The sequence below is a fragment of the Parus major genome, chromosome 6 (genome assembly GCF_001522545.3).
Source record: "Parus major isolate Abel chromosome 6, Parus_major1.1, whole genome shotgun sequence".
NCBI classification, from domain to species: domain Eukaryota; kingdom Metazoa; phylum Chordata; class Aves; order Passeriformes; family Paridae; genus Parus; species Parus major.
In genome coordinates, this window is record NC_031775.1 from 18,023,646 (window position 1) to 18,037,913 (window position 14,268).

At 40.2% G+C, this 14,268-nt stretch overlaps 1 protein-coding gene across 4 annotated transcripts in view; it reads left to right on the forward strand.

The window, feature by feature from the left end:
- The first annotated feature begins 3,724 nt into the window (after nucleotides 1-3,724).
- The window catches only part of RASGEF1A (RasGEF domain family member 1A), a 155,759-nt gene continuing 145,215 nt past the window's right edge, over nucleotides 3,725-14,268 (forward strand). For all 4 annotated transcript variants that reach the window (XM_015633204.2, XM_015633207.2, XM_015633205.2 and 1 more), the window contains exon 1: nucleotides 3,725-4,253. The gene's annotated coding sequence lies outside the window, so the exon portion shown is untranslated. The remainder of the gene's footprint in view (nucleotides 4,254-14,268) is intronic.

Below are 14,268 nucleotides of genomic sequence, written 5' to 3' on the forward strand. Positions count from 1 at the left end.
CAAAATATTCTCCCCGGTTAATATTACAACTTATTTATATACAGAGAAAAAGTTCTTTTTTCTTTTTTCTTTTTTTTAACATGGTCTTGTGTTCTGTCTCCATGTGGTTTTTCAAACTTCAAAAGTAAACAGAAACACAAATACCTACACACAGCTAATGGCAGCTGTGTGTAGCCATCTTTTCAGCCAAAGCAATCATTAATACCATTTATTTAATTGGTTTTGAAAACATCATTTTTCATATTTATAGACATCTGGACATAATAACTGCCAAAAAACACACTGGTATTACAATGAGTTCAGATTCCTGAACATAAATACGTTTTTACCATCAAATGTAATATTTTGGGCTGCAAACCAAAGAAAGAAAAGATACAACTTTTGTAGTGGTTTTACATTCTGGAATTGAACTTTTTAAGTCGATGATTTCTGTAGATAGCAGTTCAACACTGGAGTGGGTTTGCACTTAACAGTCAAGGCTAAAATTTCTCTCAAATCTATTTTACTTTCCAGAACTCTAATTTTATTACTTTAACATCAAAATAATGCTTGAGAGAGAAGTTATAGCAGGTCTAATGCTTGGAATTTGTTACTGGAGTTTAAAATAACAAAATATTCAGCACCTAAATTAAAGTGCAAAATTTTTAGTTGAGTGTGGAGTCTTAACAGTGACTAAACACAGAAGCATGTGTCTGTAAAAGAAAAAGGCAAAATAATAATGTTCTCTCTTTATTTGTAACAAAATACAAGGAGGTGTGAGGAGATGAAATTTAGCATGAGGAATTGGATATGGGAAGGTAGGAAATAAGTACATGGGTTACATTGCTTCAGAAGAACTCAGGAAAATCACTGCTTTCCAGAGATTTTGGTCATTTCTTGGAAGTGCCCAGCCACTCAACAGATAAAGCTGATCAGTCCAAAGTGATTCTGCAATGATGTGATTTTCACAGAATCACAGAATTAACTAGGTTGGAAAAGATATTTGAGATCATCAAGTCCATTTTGTTGCACTCAATGATAAGTCAAGGAAAAGGACCAGCTCTGACCTCATTCCATTTGTATATTCAGTGGCTATTTAACATGTAGGAAAAAAATCACAGTAACCACATTCTAAGTAAAAATACTTTTATTTTTTTTTAAATTTTTTTTTCTGGATGCCCTCTGGTGTTGTGTTTGTCTGAGATGGTTTGGAATACTGCAGTGGTAGAGATGTCACAGCCTCCTCAGGCAGCCTGGGCTCCATGGCAGCTACAGGCAAATGCAGTTGCACTACAAGTTTTTGTATGCAACACTGCCAACTTCTGACTTATAATTCAATTTGATTCTTGACCTGCTCATTATCTCTGCAGAAAAGACTCCCAATTATTTTGGCAATTAGTAACCTAAGGACTACTCTGGCATATGCAAATCTCCACTATCTAATCTGAAGAAGGTTGTCAATCAATCTCTCCAGAAACTAATGCTCCTGTCATCAGCTAGGGCGTCTAAATAAATAGACATCTGAGACAGTTTTACTCATGCAGCTTTTATAATATGTAACTTTACAAGTTTAATTGGAATTGGAATTTATTCCATGTTTACTCTGACAAAAACAGTCATTGACAAAGCAATAGCAGCAAACTTTCCAGCCAAACTGGATCTGTTCTTCCCCATCTCTTGCATTGGGTCAAATTTCAATGGAGAATGAATTTGCAAAGAACTAATAAAGTATCCCCTTAGGAATTTAAAGGACAAGGCTATAGAAAGATAGATTTCAAGGGAGTCCTTCCTATTTTTGAAATGCTTTCATGATCACTTTTATAATAATGTTAATGTCTTATTGATATGATCATGAGTGGGTGATGCAGTGACATTTCTATCAATGTGAAAAAAATGGTACTAAAGAATGAGCTACCAAGCCTGTGGTTCTCTGAATGTGCAAGAATGTCAGTCACAGTCACTTCAATTATTCTACTCACTCCTATCCTGCCATGGAGGACACCCAGCTTCAGCCACTGCCTCTGTCACTCCAGAGAAATGTGTTTAAGAGTTTGCTTATATCCTCAGTCATTGATAACTGTCCCTGCCTGTTCTCTCTCCACTGAATATTCCCAGTGGTGCAGGATCTTAAGGGAAAATTTCAGTACCAGAGTGGCTGAAGCACAGTCTTTGTTACAGCAGGTGTCCTCCATGGCACAAAATCTTTTTCTTCTCCTACCCAACCATTTTCCACTTGAGGTCTGTTACACCTTGAATACACTTACAATTCTGGTGGACTTCTGAGACCTGAATTAACCCTGGATAAACATCTTGAACACAGCTGATTATCCATAATGATGCACTTCTCCATGGCCACTACCCAGCAGTACCAATGATTATTTCTCCTGATGAAGTTAGGTCCACAGAGAGCTCAGATTAAACACTCTTGTGGATATAGTTCATGCTATTCACTCACAGGCTGAAGGAGAAATCTCTTTACACAGGTATTTACTATTCATGCCACCATACAGAGTTAGATGTGGAAATTAAAGGGGTTTAGAGAAAGTTGTCATGTTGGTTCAAATTTTCAGGGGAAAAAAAAACAACCCAAAGTGTGACTTTGCCTGCAATCAGCCTAAGGAAACATTTCCTAAGCCCTTGGATATGGGCTGCTGTTCTGCCTCATTATGAATTAGAGTCCAGTAAATCCCTACTACGTTCAGCACAGCCAGAATTTTATATATAATTAAATCAAATGTAAAAAATAAACCTGAAGAGCTCATATCTCATTCTTACAGGACCATCCTTATCCAATAAGACCAGAATAAAAAAAATCACACAATCATTTTGTACTCTGCAGAGGGAAACACAGGCAGAACACCTAATGGATATTTAACTGGAGCAGTCATTTGGCCTATCCTACATTCAGTTTTCTAAGCAAGAATATACACCTGTCTTAGCTCTTTCACCTTTTGCTGCAATTACTTTCCTAGTTTTCTTGGAGAATTTTGAGCCAATTAGGATTAAGATCATCCACAAACAGTCATATTTCAGGAATACAAAATATGAAACACCATGACCCCTTTTAGATACAGATAAATTTGACAAATATTCAGAGCATCTAAGCATAGCTTGACACAGAGGTAGTAATGCAAATATTTTTAATAAAGACCATTCAAAAGCTCACAAACTAGAAAACTAGTTAGCCAACAGAGAACCTAAACATTTCTCCCACTTTCCTAGTGACACTAAAGTATTTACAGCCCTCAACAGCTTCTGTGAAGCTGTTCTCTATTAGCTTCCTAAGAAAATATTCATATAAACAAACTTATGGATACAAGGGGTGTGAGTGTAATGAAATTATCAAACCATACTTTGGAGACTTAGGTAGAAACTAGCAGTGTTTGCCCAGAGAAATCTTTTCCATGTCGTGCAAGTAACCCACTCTAACAGCTTCCTTTTCCCTCTGGAAAATTATTTTGGGGATCCCCAGGAAGGGTTCTGTGTCCAGCATTGATTTCTGATCTGCAGAGACACATCCTTATAGGATAAACTAGAGACCAGGAAATTATCCCAACCTTGCTCTTTTAGGAGTAACCAAGAAATGTTGCTCTCCCAACTTGTGTACAATTTCGTCGCTCTAAACATTTTTTCCTGTTTTCTTCCCCTCTGATGCCAGAATTACCGCCCTTGCCCCGGGTTTCCCACTCCCAGATAAACAGCCTATAAAATTGCTGCAAGGAGCCGAGTGCTGCTTTTCACATAGCCACACACAGACTTCCCTCACTGAGCGTACTCTGCGTGCAGCATCCACGCCAGCCTCCCAAGGAGAGAGATGATCATGTAATCGCCGAAATGCCGAGAAGTTCCTCCGAGCACAGACTACAGAGAAGACGGGAGCAGGGATGCTCTAAAATCGGAGAGCGCATCACATATTAAAAAGTAACTTCGGGGCAGCGCGTTTCGAGGCTGGAGGGCAGGCGGGGAAGGGGAGCCCGCAGCCACATGGTATATTCCTGCCTCTGCCGCTCTCCTCTCCCTCTCTCGGCCCTTCTCTCCGGCTGTCTCTGCCACCTCCCCCGGCCTTCCCCTCTCCCCCTGCCGCAGGCTGCAGAATGGGACACGCTCGCTCCCCGGCCAGCCGGCAGCTGTCACACCGCGCAGGCAGCCAGCAGCCGGCCCCGGCAGCGAGCCTACTCTGGCATTTAGGATGACTCACTGGAATCTGCCATTAATTTATCTCTTTCTGATAGTGGACGGAGAACAACCAAAAAGCTACACTGGACTAGACCAAGGTAAGAGATTTAAGTGTCTTTTTTTGTTGGTTTTTTTTTCACCCTACAGCCGCCCAAGGCTTGCAGGGAGTCCAGGCTGTGTGCGAAAGCTGGCACTGGCACTGAATTGGGTGGGTGTCTCAACACCTGTCATTACATGCCATCAGTGGGTCTTTCTGGTGTTAACCCAGTGCGTACCGCCCGGCTCCCCCCGGGGGCAGAGACTGCAGGTCAAAATATAACCCAGTGGCCGCATTTTCTCCCCTTAATGCAACTTTTGCGGCTGCACTGCCACCTGCTCCCGTGGATACAAGAAGCTTCTCAATATTGCCGAATGATGAGGCTTTTGTGTGGTGCTGCTGGGAATGGAGCGTAGCAGGCGTCTGTCATGGACTCCGTGTGGATTCATTCCCACAGCACTTGTTTCAACACTTTAATGAGTTGGAATTCCACAGTCCGCAGAAACGCTTCCCTGTCATTCCCCCTCTCTCCGAGGGGTTCTCGTATAGATGCTATCCATTTTCGGGCTTTTCAAAAGTAGTGCTCGCTGAAATCACCAGAACAAGTCTGCTGAAGCAGTGCTGCACTACATATTCTGTCTGCATTCCTCTCTGCTTTTTTCTGCTGTGAATCAAAAATTCAGCGTTGCAGGAGGGTTTTTGCAAGGACAGTAAATGTCTCTGGCACAGCAATTTAAAGTAAAGGGAGAAGCTGCTTCTCCCCGTTCTGAAATCCTGGCAAAATATTCTCCTCTTTTCCGAGGAGGTAGAGCATTTCTAGCAGAGTTATCTAAGCAGGTTTCTGCTGGGGCTGATTGACAGTTTTTAGTTGTGATTTTAATGGAAATCTTTCCCTGAATGTCTACAGCTTCATTTCTGTCAATCAAATGCTTTTTAGCAAATGGCTTTCTTTGGAGGGTGACACCTTTAAAATTAACCCAGGGTCACATTTTTCTAGACCTACAAACAGCGTATCAGACCAGCTGGTGCACATTGCAGGATCCCACAGTCTTACCTTTGGATTTTAATGGTGTAACTGCAGTGGAAGACATTTGGTTTGGTTTACAGGTTTTCTGTACTGTGGAAAGTGTCACAATTGTAACTGAATTTAGCTGTGTTTCCCACACCTTTTTTTTTGGTGTTTCTCTGCAATAACCTCCACATTCTATTTGTTCAGACTTTCTGTGAGCTGGCAATAGGTTTATTAAGGGTTGACTTTCAAACCCTTTTTTAAAAGCTGCCCTGACATTACTGCCATGAAAAGGACTCTCTGCTCAAGGAAGATGACAGGTCCCACACTGGTCACACCCATGGAGATCAAACAGGTATCAGCAGCTAGCAAAAAAACACCACTCAGCTTCCCAGTAGGCACCAAGACCCACAGTCAGTTGACCCAGCATGGATATTGTTAGAATTAACTCAAACATGGCACAAATGAACACTGCCCTTAGCTACTACCCCTCCATGCACTCTTTAAAACAGATTAGGGGAAAAAGGGTTCTTCTTTCAGAGAATTTTCAGAAATTTAATACAGAGCTTTGGGAAGAGGTAGGACAACATCTTGATGTGTCAGCACGGCTTCTACATCATTTCCCATCAGAATATGGTACAATTTTCCACTTGTAAAAGTTGAAGGCATTTACCAACATTATGCTTTAAGATTATTTCCAGTCATTTGGACACAGGCAGAGACTTTGATACTTTTTTTGAAATTTACTTATTTTTCTTAGCATACAGATATGGTGCTTGGTTGGTGCCTGACTGAAAGGGTATCAGATTATTTCCAGGGAAAGTAATTCTAAAGTAGAATTCAGACAACAGATCATTGTGATTCTATTAACACTTGGTATTCTATTAACACATTAGTATTAATGTAACTTATTTTTAAATTAGTACCTATTTATTGTACACCAGCTCTTAGTGACTTGCTAGGGAAGCACATGTCATAGTCTCTGGGGTCTGAGCAGCTATTTTTGAGCCTGTCTGGCTAATGTCTAGAATACAAAATTATCCTGCTCACAAGTTGGGCTTTTCTGTGTTATTTTCCATTCTTCTGAGATGTCAGAATATTATCAGTTCTCATCTGGGTGGCTCCTTTCAGGTGGAATCTTAGCCCATTTAAATGCAGGCAATTTCCTGTGATAACAGTTTATTGTAACTTAGCAACAAGAGCTAAAAAAATCAAGTCACAGCCATAACACATGCAAACCTTGTATTGTGCTGCCCTGTACTCAGCAAATTAAACCCTTGAGATAAATGACATTCTAGACCAGTCAGTTTAATATCATTAGCTGGGCTGGCCAGTTGCTCTAATTACAGAAGTCAAAGACTGCAGAAAGCAGCTGCAAAGTCAGCACATGTGCAAGGAGCTGTTTGTGAAGTAGAAACACATGCTTTAACTTGAGTCTTTTTTGTTGCAAGATGAATTATTAAGGAAACACATGGCATTTAGTATCAGTGACAGAAAAATGGTCCGGCTGTGGTCCAGGTGGCAAGACTTTTATGAGTGGCATGGGGTTATCACTGGTCTTTCTGTGAAAGGCTTCATTCCTGGCATAATACTTTCACCAAAATAAACAAACACTTCCAGTGCTATTTCTCTATGATCAGACTCTTGGGTCATTCATTGCTGGTGAGGTGGGATGACAGCACAAGGAAAATCAGCACAATGCAACCTACTCTCCTACCTATTTTACTCAAAATAGAGAATCCACTATCAGTGAAACATGTTCAGGGACCAATAGGATGCAGGGCTGGTACCCTGGAACTGGGAGAAAAGACAGAGACATGCTCAACTCTGGCTCTCTGCTTGAGCTAGAGGACAAAACCAGCCACAAACCAGCTCAAAGTAGAGTCAGCTGCTCTAATGGGTGGCCAGGGATCCCCTCAGCTCTGAGTTTCACACCTTCTTGGCATTTCACATCCAGAAACTGAATTCAGGAGAGGCAGGATTTTTGCTTTGGTTAATTAAATTGATTCAGTCTCACAACTGATTTCATTTAGACAAGAAAAATGTCCAGACATACAGTCTTCTCAAAAAATCAGCTTGAATAGAAGGTTCTTCAATTCTCTGGTATTTCTGTATATTTAATTTGAACATAAAGCTCCACCCAAAGATGAAGAGCTCTAAAACAAATCAACAAGGTTTTACACATCAGGAAACAACAAGCTCTTGGTAACAACCTCAAGAGAGGTATCAAATCCATCCCAACAACTTGATAAACCATAGTCTGTCTGCACAGAGGCCTGCAAAAATGGATTACGTTCCATCTCCTTTAAAACAAGCACACTTAGCCACTTTCATACTCTCTGTTAATGTCACTGTAGCTCCAGCAGTTATAGATTATTCCCTGCACCCTGAATAGTCAAAGTTACCTGCTCCCCACTGCATACTGGTTTGTTATAAGGTAAGCCAACTGCACCTACAAGTAACACTTTGAACAGTTCTATTAATCATAATGAAGATGGTATTTCCAGTTGAATTTACACAAGCCCTGTTTTTAGAATAAGCAATGCTTTGCACATTTTCCACTACCTTCTTGTAATTTGCTCCCATCAATTAAAATCAATTCTAATCTCAGTCTAAGATTGAGGATGTTTATAGGGGTTAAACAAGGCACATATGTGATGCAAAATAGACATCCAACCCTCATGATTAGGCATTACCTTTTGAGAACAGCACTTTTCTTTAAGTAAAGAGGTCTTAGAATTATAAGACTTAGAATTATAAGAAGATTGTAGAATATTCTGAACTGAAAGGGACCCATCAGGATCAGCAAGTCCAACTCCTGGCCCTGAACACCACCATCCCCAAGAGTCACACCATGGGCCTGAGAGTTGTTCAAACACTTGTTGAGCCCAGGCAGTCTTGGTGCTGTGACCACTGCCCTAGGGAGCCTCTTCCAGTGCCCAAACACCCTCTGGGTGAAACACTCTTTCCTGGCATCTTTCAAACACTCTCTAAGTTAGTAATGAATGAACTTGGTTTATAAGAACTACTGCTTTCTTTACTTTCAGTTCTTGCACTTTTCAACAAACTTTACCACACTCTTTTAGCATTTTCAGTTCAAAAGAATTTGAAACTTTGATTACCTGCATTGGTGAAGGGTACATCCAACTGAAAAAGTAAGAGTAATGTAACAAATATGTAGTGTACTCAGTATATGTGTGGAAATAGTGTCAGAATCTAATATAAATACAAGGCAATATGTCCAATTTCAATCATAACTGTGTTGGAACAGACTCTTCTTTAAAATAAAAGCAGGAATTTTAGTTTTCTTTTTATTTTGTTAGGACTGATTATTTTTCCATTAAAATCTGTATTATTTCTGTATTTATTTAATCCAATGGTGTGTATTTTCTCTATAATAAAACACAGATGATGCAGATTCCAAGGCACCATTTTAGTTCTTTCTTCCTCAAATAAAATAAAAACAATATTGTGTTTATCACAAAGTAGCTTTTCCCATACTCGAGCTTTGTCAAATTATCTGGATTTGTGAAAACTGGTGTCTTTCAAAACTGAACCAACAGAAAAATACTTTTTTTCTTCTCTTTCACTTCATTACTGTGTGAAAAGTCTTTTCACTAAATATCAGCTTGCTTGTTTGTGTTGCTTTGATTGTAATACAAATCTCCAAAATTATGAGGAAGATAAGTATGGTTATTCTATTCTCTTTAGGTTTTGAGACAATTTCATTACTGACTTGTTGGCTAGTTTAGGAATGCTCTGTTAAAGACAATCTGTGTGAATAACCTAACAACTGTCCAATGGGAAACACTTGTGAAAGCAAAGGGTACACTCTCCAGGGCATTTCTCCTGCATGACACATCTGAAATGGATGTTAGACACAATCTGAGTTTTCAGTTATACTCAGCAATGTCTGTATGGCTTTTCCTTCCTATTTCTCCTCGTGTCTTTCCCAACACAATGGTGTGTATTTGAGAAAAATGTTCTTATTCCTCAGAGCACCAGCAATGCTGGGTAACATTTAACAAAACATGCATCATCCAAGTGATCTGTAGGTTACTCAGAGACCAATACCTGGATCCACATGGTGAAGCAACCAGAGTAAAAGCCAAGTAAATTGTTGATTCATAAGGAAACTTGGAGCCACACTTGAAGTCATGTACCAATGATTTTTTGTGTTGTGGAGATACTGGAGGGTTTATGGGACAAGATCAATGCATCAAGATGTACAAGAGCACAAAGTGTATGGTGGTAACAGAAAATGAGATACGTAACTCCCTGTTAAAGACTTCTTCCCAACTTTTGCAATGAGAAGACTCAAGTTTTTCCTAAGTTGCAAACATTACAGATTCTGTCATGAAACTCAGAAAGATAAGACATTCAAAAATCCCATGAAACTGCATGCTGTATACACATACATGTGCATGTGTGACACCAGAAAAGTTCCAGATCCTAAAGAAGCCAAAAACCTCCTTCAAAACAGAAATACAACCACAGTTTTACGAATCACATTTGAGGCAAGGCTCTAGGAAAGTAATTAAATAGGTATCTTCACATACACAGAAAAGAACACGGAATCTTTGAGCAGAGTAGTTTTTCTTCAGTTCCTAAACACCTACAAGCTCTGCCTTCCTCACAACTGCATCCTTACAACTTTACAGTCACTACTGTGTCATGTCTAATACACTGAATATATAATAAAGAAGAAATTATCCCATGAAACTCCAGGTCATGAAACACATAAGCCCCTGCCTTGGGAGCACACAATTCAGGCTTCCTTCCTGTGTACACCCCCGGGGTGTGCAGCAGAACACTGCCCAACCCTGCCAGGAGCCACCTGGAACTGTGCATATCCCATTTACTGCTCTTGGAGAGCAAAACAGGACAGAACTGGGCCAGGACAGAGCTAAAATAGCCAGCCTCTGTGTTACCAGGAACTGCAGAAAGCACCTACTATGTTACAGTTGTTAACTTCTTTATAGCTGGTGACAGATTTGAGAGGGAAGGGAGCAATACAGAAAGCCTTGCATTTCTAAGAAAGCCAAATATTTGTACATCTAGTTTCTTCAGGAGGGAAATGAAAGAAAGAGTTAATTAAATCCACTGTCTGTGGTGTGAAATATTAACCTAACATTGGTGTTTATCTCGTGTGAAACAGCTTTAATGATTCTATTTACGCCTTTACATTTCTCTCATTGTTTTGCTCCCTGTCCTCTGTTGCCACTAGTATTATTACACTTTCAGTAGTAGTAATAAAACAATTACTGAGCCTCTCTGCTGTTTAATGGGTTTGAAACCTCAGGAGCTGAAAATAATTAAGTTGGATTTTTGTGCTTGCAATGGAGTTTGATATTTGACGAAAAAAATATAAAAACCCAAAAGTAGCAGAAAGATCCATAAATATTAAAGTCAAATGGGAGCCCTGAATGAGTCTGACTTCCAGCATACCACAGCAACCCTGTCATTTCATCCAATTTTACCTGTGTCAAACCTAGTATCTTATGTAGGTAAGTCCATTATTATAAAAATAGTTTCAGGTCTCAAAAATGATAATACAAGCAGCAAGTGCAGGACCTTACAGCTGCTGATCACAACAGAGTGGGATCATTCCTGTCTTCACACCAGCTAACCTAAAGCCCCCTACCTGCAGCACAGTCATCCTGCCTAAACATGGCAATTTAATCTCAAAATGCATTTCTCACAGAAAGCTAAGAGAATCTTGAAAAAGAAAAGGAAACTGGTTAGAAGACCTGAGCTAGAATTCAAGAGCTGACAGGCACTTATACCATTTTTTATAAAAATACCCCCAAAAATTATAATTTCAGAAGTCTCAGGAAAATTGTAACCACATCACACTACTAATTTTGGAGGGTTCCTGCCTGAATAATGTATTTTTTCTTCAACATTGTTTCTTGGATAACATAATGGGGAAAGAGGAATGACTCCTAGGTTTAACGTTAAGATTAAAAGATTTTCAGTGCTGCCTCTCAAAAGGAAAATGTAAATCTTAACTCAGTGCAATTTCTTGCAAAGAGAATGTATAAAGTTGTCTGCATACATAGCATAAAGGATGCATACATAACATAAAGGATTAAAAAATGGAAGGATGGCTTTTACACAGTAGGAAAGAACAGGACAAAGAGAGACAACCCTGTGCAGCATTATGGTGGGATTTACAGAGGAAACTCCTCGGTTCCCTCAGCACTTCCTACAACTGCCTGAAAAACCTGTCTGCAGGATTGCTTCTGCTAATGAATTACATGAACACAGCTGAGGCAAAATAGGGAGCTATAGTGCACATGTGAAAATGAATGAAAGAAATAAGGGAAGGGAAAAGGAAAAAGAAAAGAAATAGGTATTTTCCCAGTAATTACTCTCAACATTTCTGACACTTATAGTTGATTTAGTGATGCATCAATAAAGAAATAAGGCTTAAGATGGATACAAAAGAAAACAAATACAAACTAAGGAATCATTAAGATTGGAAAAGACCTCCAAGATCATCAGGTCCAACCTTTGGCAAACACTACCTTGCCAACTAAACCATGACACTGAGTGCTACATTCAGTCATTTCTTGAACACTTCCAGGGATAGTGACTGTACCACCCCCCTGGGCAGCACATTCCAATGCCTGACCAGCCTTTCAGTGAGTGAAGAAGTTCTTCCTGATGCCCAGCTTGCCCTGGTGTAGTTTGAGGCCATTCCCCCTCATTCAGCCACTGGTTGTCTGGAAGAAGAGGACCCCTGGCTCCAGCCTCCTTTCAGGCAGTTGTACAGAGTGATAAGGTGTCCCCTGAGCCTCCTTTTCTCCAGGCTAAACACCCCCAGCTCCCTCAGCTGCTCCTCACAGGACTCATGCTCCAGACTCTTCACCATCTCCCTTCCCCTTCTCTGGATACACTCCAGCACTTCAATGTCCTTCTTGAGGGACCAGTGAGAGGCCCAGAGCTGGACACAAATGGAATGAAACAAAGTTCCAAATGCAGCATTTAGGTGATGTATCAGATGACCCCTCCCCGAAAGCCAGGGCTGCCCTGTGGTGCATTACTGTGGGCAGGAACCAGAACATGTGTGTTTAATTCTAACCCTTCTGACAAGGTGTCTGCCCCTTCAGCTCCCAGACCCCTGCAGTGGGAGCAGGGATAATGCCTGCTGGAGGTGAGCTGGGGTAGGGATGGAGGCTGCTGCTCTTAGACTCCAGATTCCACAGTAAAACACGGTTGTCACTCTGACATCAATTTACTGCACACTACAGAATCAATTCAACACCTTTCATCGTCCTGTCAATCATGTTCTGAAGCACTGCGAGACAAATGGATTTTCTCTGTGACAGGGGGATAGGGATCAGGAATTCTGATCTTCTGTTGGGCAGTTCAGTACCCATAAATTGTCAAGACAGCAGAAGCCACGCTGCATTTTAGTCTCCCACTGCCAGTGCACAAGGGTGCCCATCCAGAAGGAACAGATTATCATAGAAGGTGGAGGTATGAGACAGTGATTCTTGAGAGGCACAAAAGAAATAAAAGACCTAGGAACAACCACTGAAATATAAGGAACACGGTGCAAACATCTCCTTAAAAATACTGAAGTAGTACAGGACTGTAGTCTGCTGAAGAAATATGGAAGAGAAGAACTGTGGGTGCCAGTGTTTCACTAGCATAGAAGTAGAAAGATGTAGAACTAAGTGGGGATTCGATTTCCACCTGTTGTGACTCAGAGCCATGCTAAATCATTACAACTTCTTTTCACTGATCTCAGATTCCCAGAGCCAAGCTTTCTATGCCAGTTAACCTGCTGGAGATGAAAATTTCTGTGATACTAGCTGAGCATTTCAAGTAAGGAAAACCAGAAGAAAAATCAACAGAAAGAAATGCAGCCCAAGGTGTATTATTTAATCTATAATCGTATATATAATTGATTCAATGTATCGTCACTAAACAACATCATTGTTTTCATCTTCAGATCTGTACTGTTAATTCACTGACTAATATCCCATTCATATAATGTTTCTTGATATGTTTTGACAGCCAGAAAATTGTTCCTCTGCCTGAACTTAGGAAACAATTTATTTTCTGGGGTGAAAATATAAATACAAGGCACAGCAGAAATAGCCCAGTCATCCTTTGGTAAATATGAAAATTAATGTTACATACATATGTTATGTATGTAACATATGTAATGAGGGTTACTCATATGTATACCCTCATTAAGAAGCCTACAATCACACGTCTGTGAGTACTCAACTACTTAGAAAGTAGAACCTAATATTGCTAAAATGTTTTTAATATTATGACAGCACAAGCAGGATAGGAAGAGAAGAATAAACTAAATCCTTCCAAAACACAGATGGTATGGAAATTGTCCCAAAAATAAGGTAGAAGTAGTAAGGAAATTAAGTTTAAGGTCCCCCCTCTGGAATATAGACTGATGTCCTGTAAGTGTGATCTCAGCTTTCTGTAGTGAGTCTTGTGTAATTCTATGTTAGCAAATCCTGTGCTTTCATCACCCACCCCTCAATTCTGATCACTGCCCAGGGTCTGACTCCAAACTGCCAGCTCTTACCTAGGCCTCTGTGAATATAAATATCTGAATGTCTCCAATAGGCCAGGCAGCAGCTGACTCCAGGGTTTTAAAGGTCAATAATTTCTTTTTAAAAATCAATATATCTCTAACTGGTGTAAAAGCTCCCAGCCTAAAAATGTGCTTAAATGGAAAATCCAACAGGGCTTTTTCTAAGCCACATGAATTTTAACAATGCTCACACTTGTCAGTTTTCAGATCATCAGAAGGCCTTTGATAAGGGATGGGGAATTCTGAAGATTAATTCTGCTTCTTTCCAGAAAACCACCACTTCATCATCCCCTATTCACAGTTTCTCACAGATAATGGACACTATTCAACTGTGATGACTCAGGTACATTGAAACAGGAAAAGTGTGCAAGCAATAACCAAACAATGGCATTTTGCTGTGTCAAAGGGAAGTGGGCACGGTGTGCTTAGCTTCCCTGAAAGGAGCACTTTCTTTTAGCTCACTCTGTTCTCCAGCCATTTCTGTAAGAGTCATTG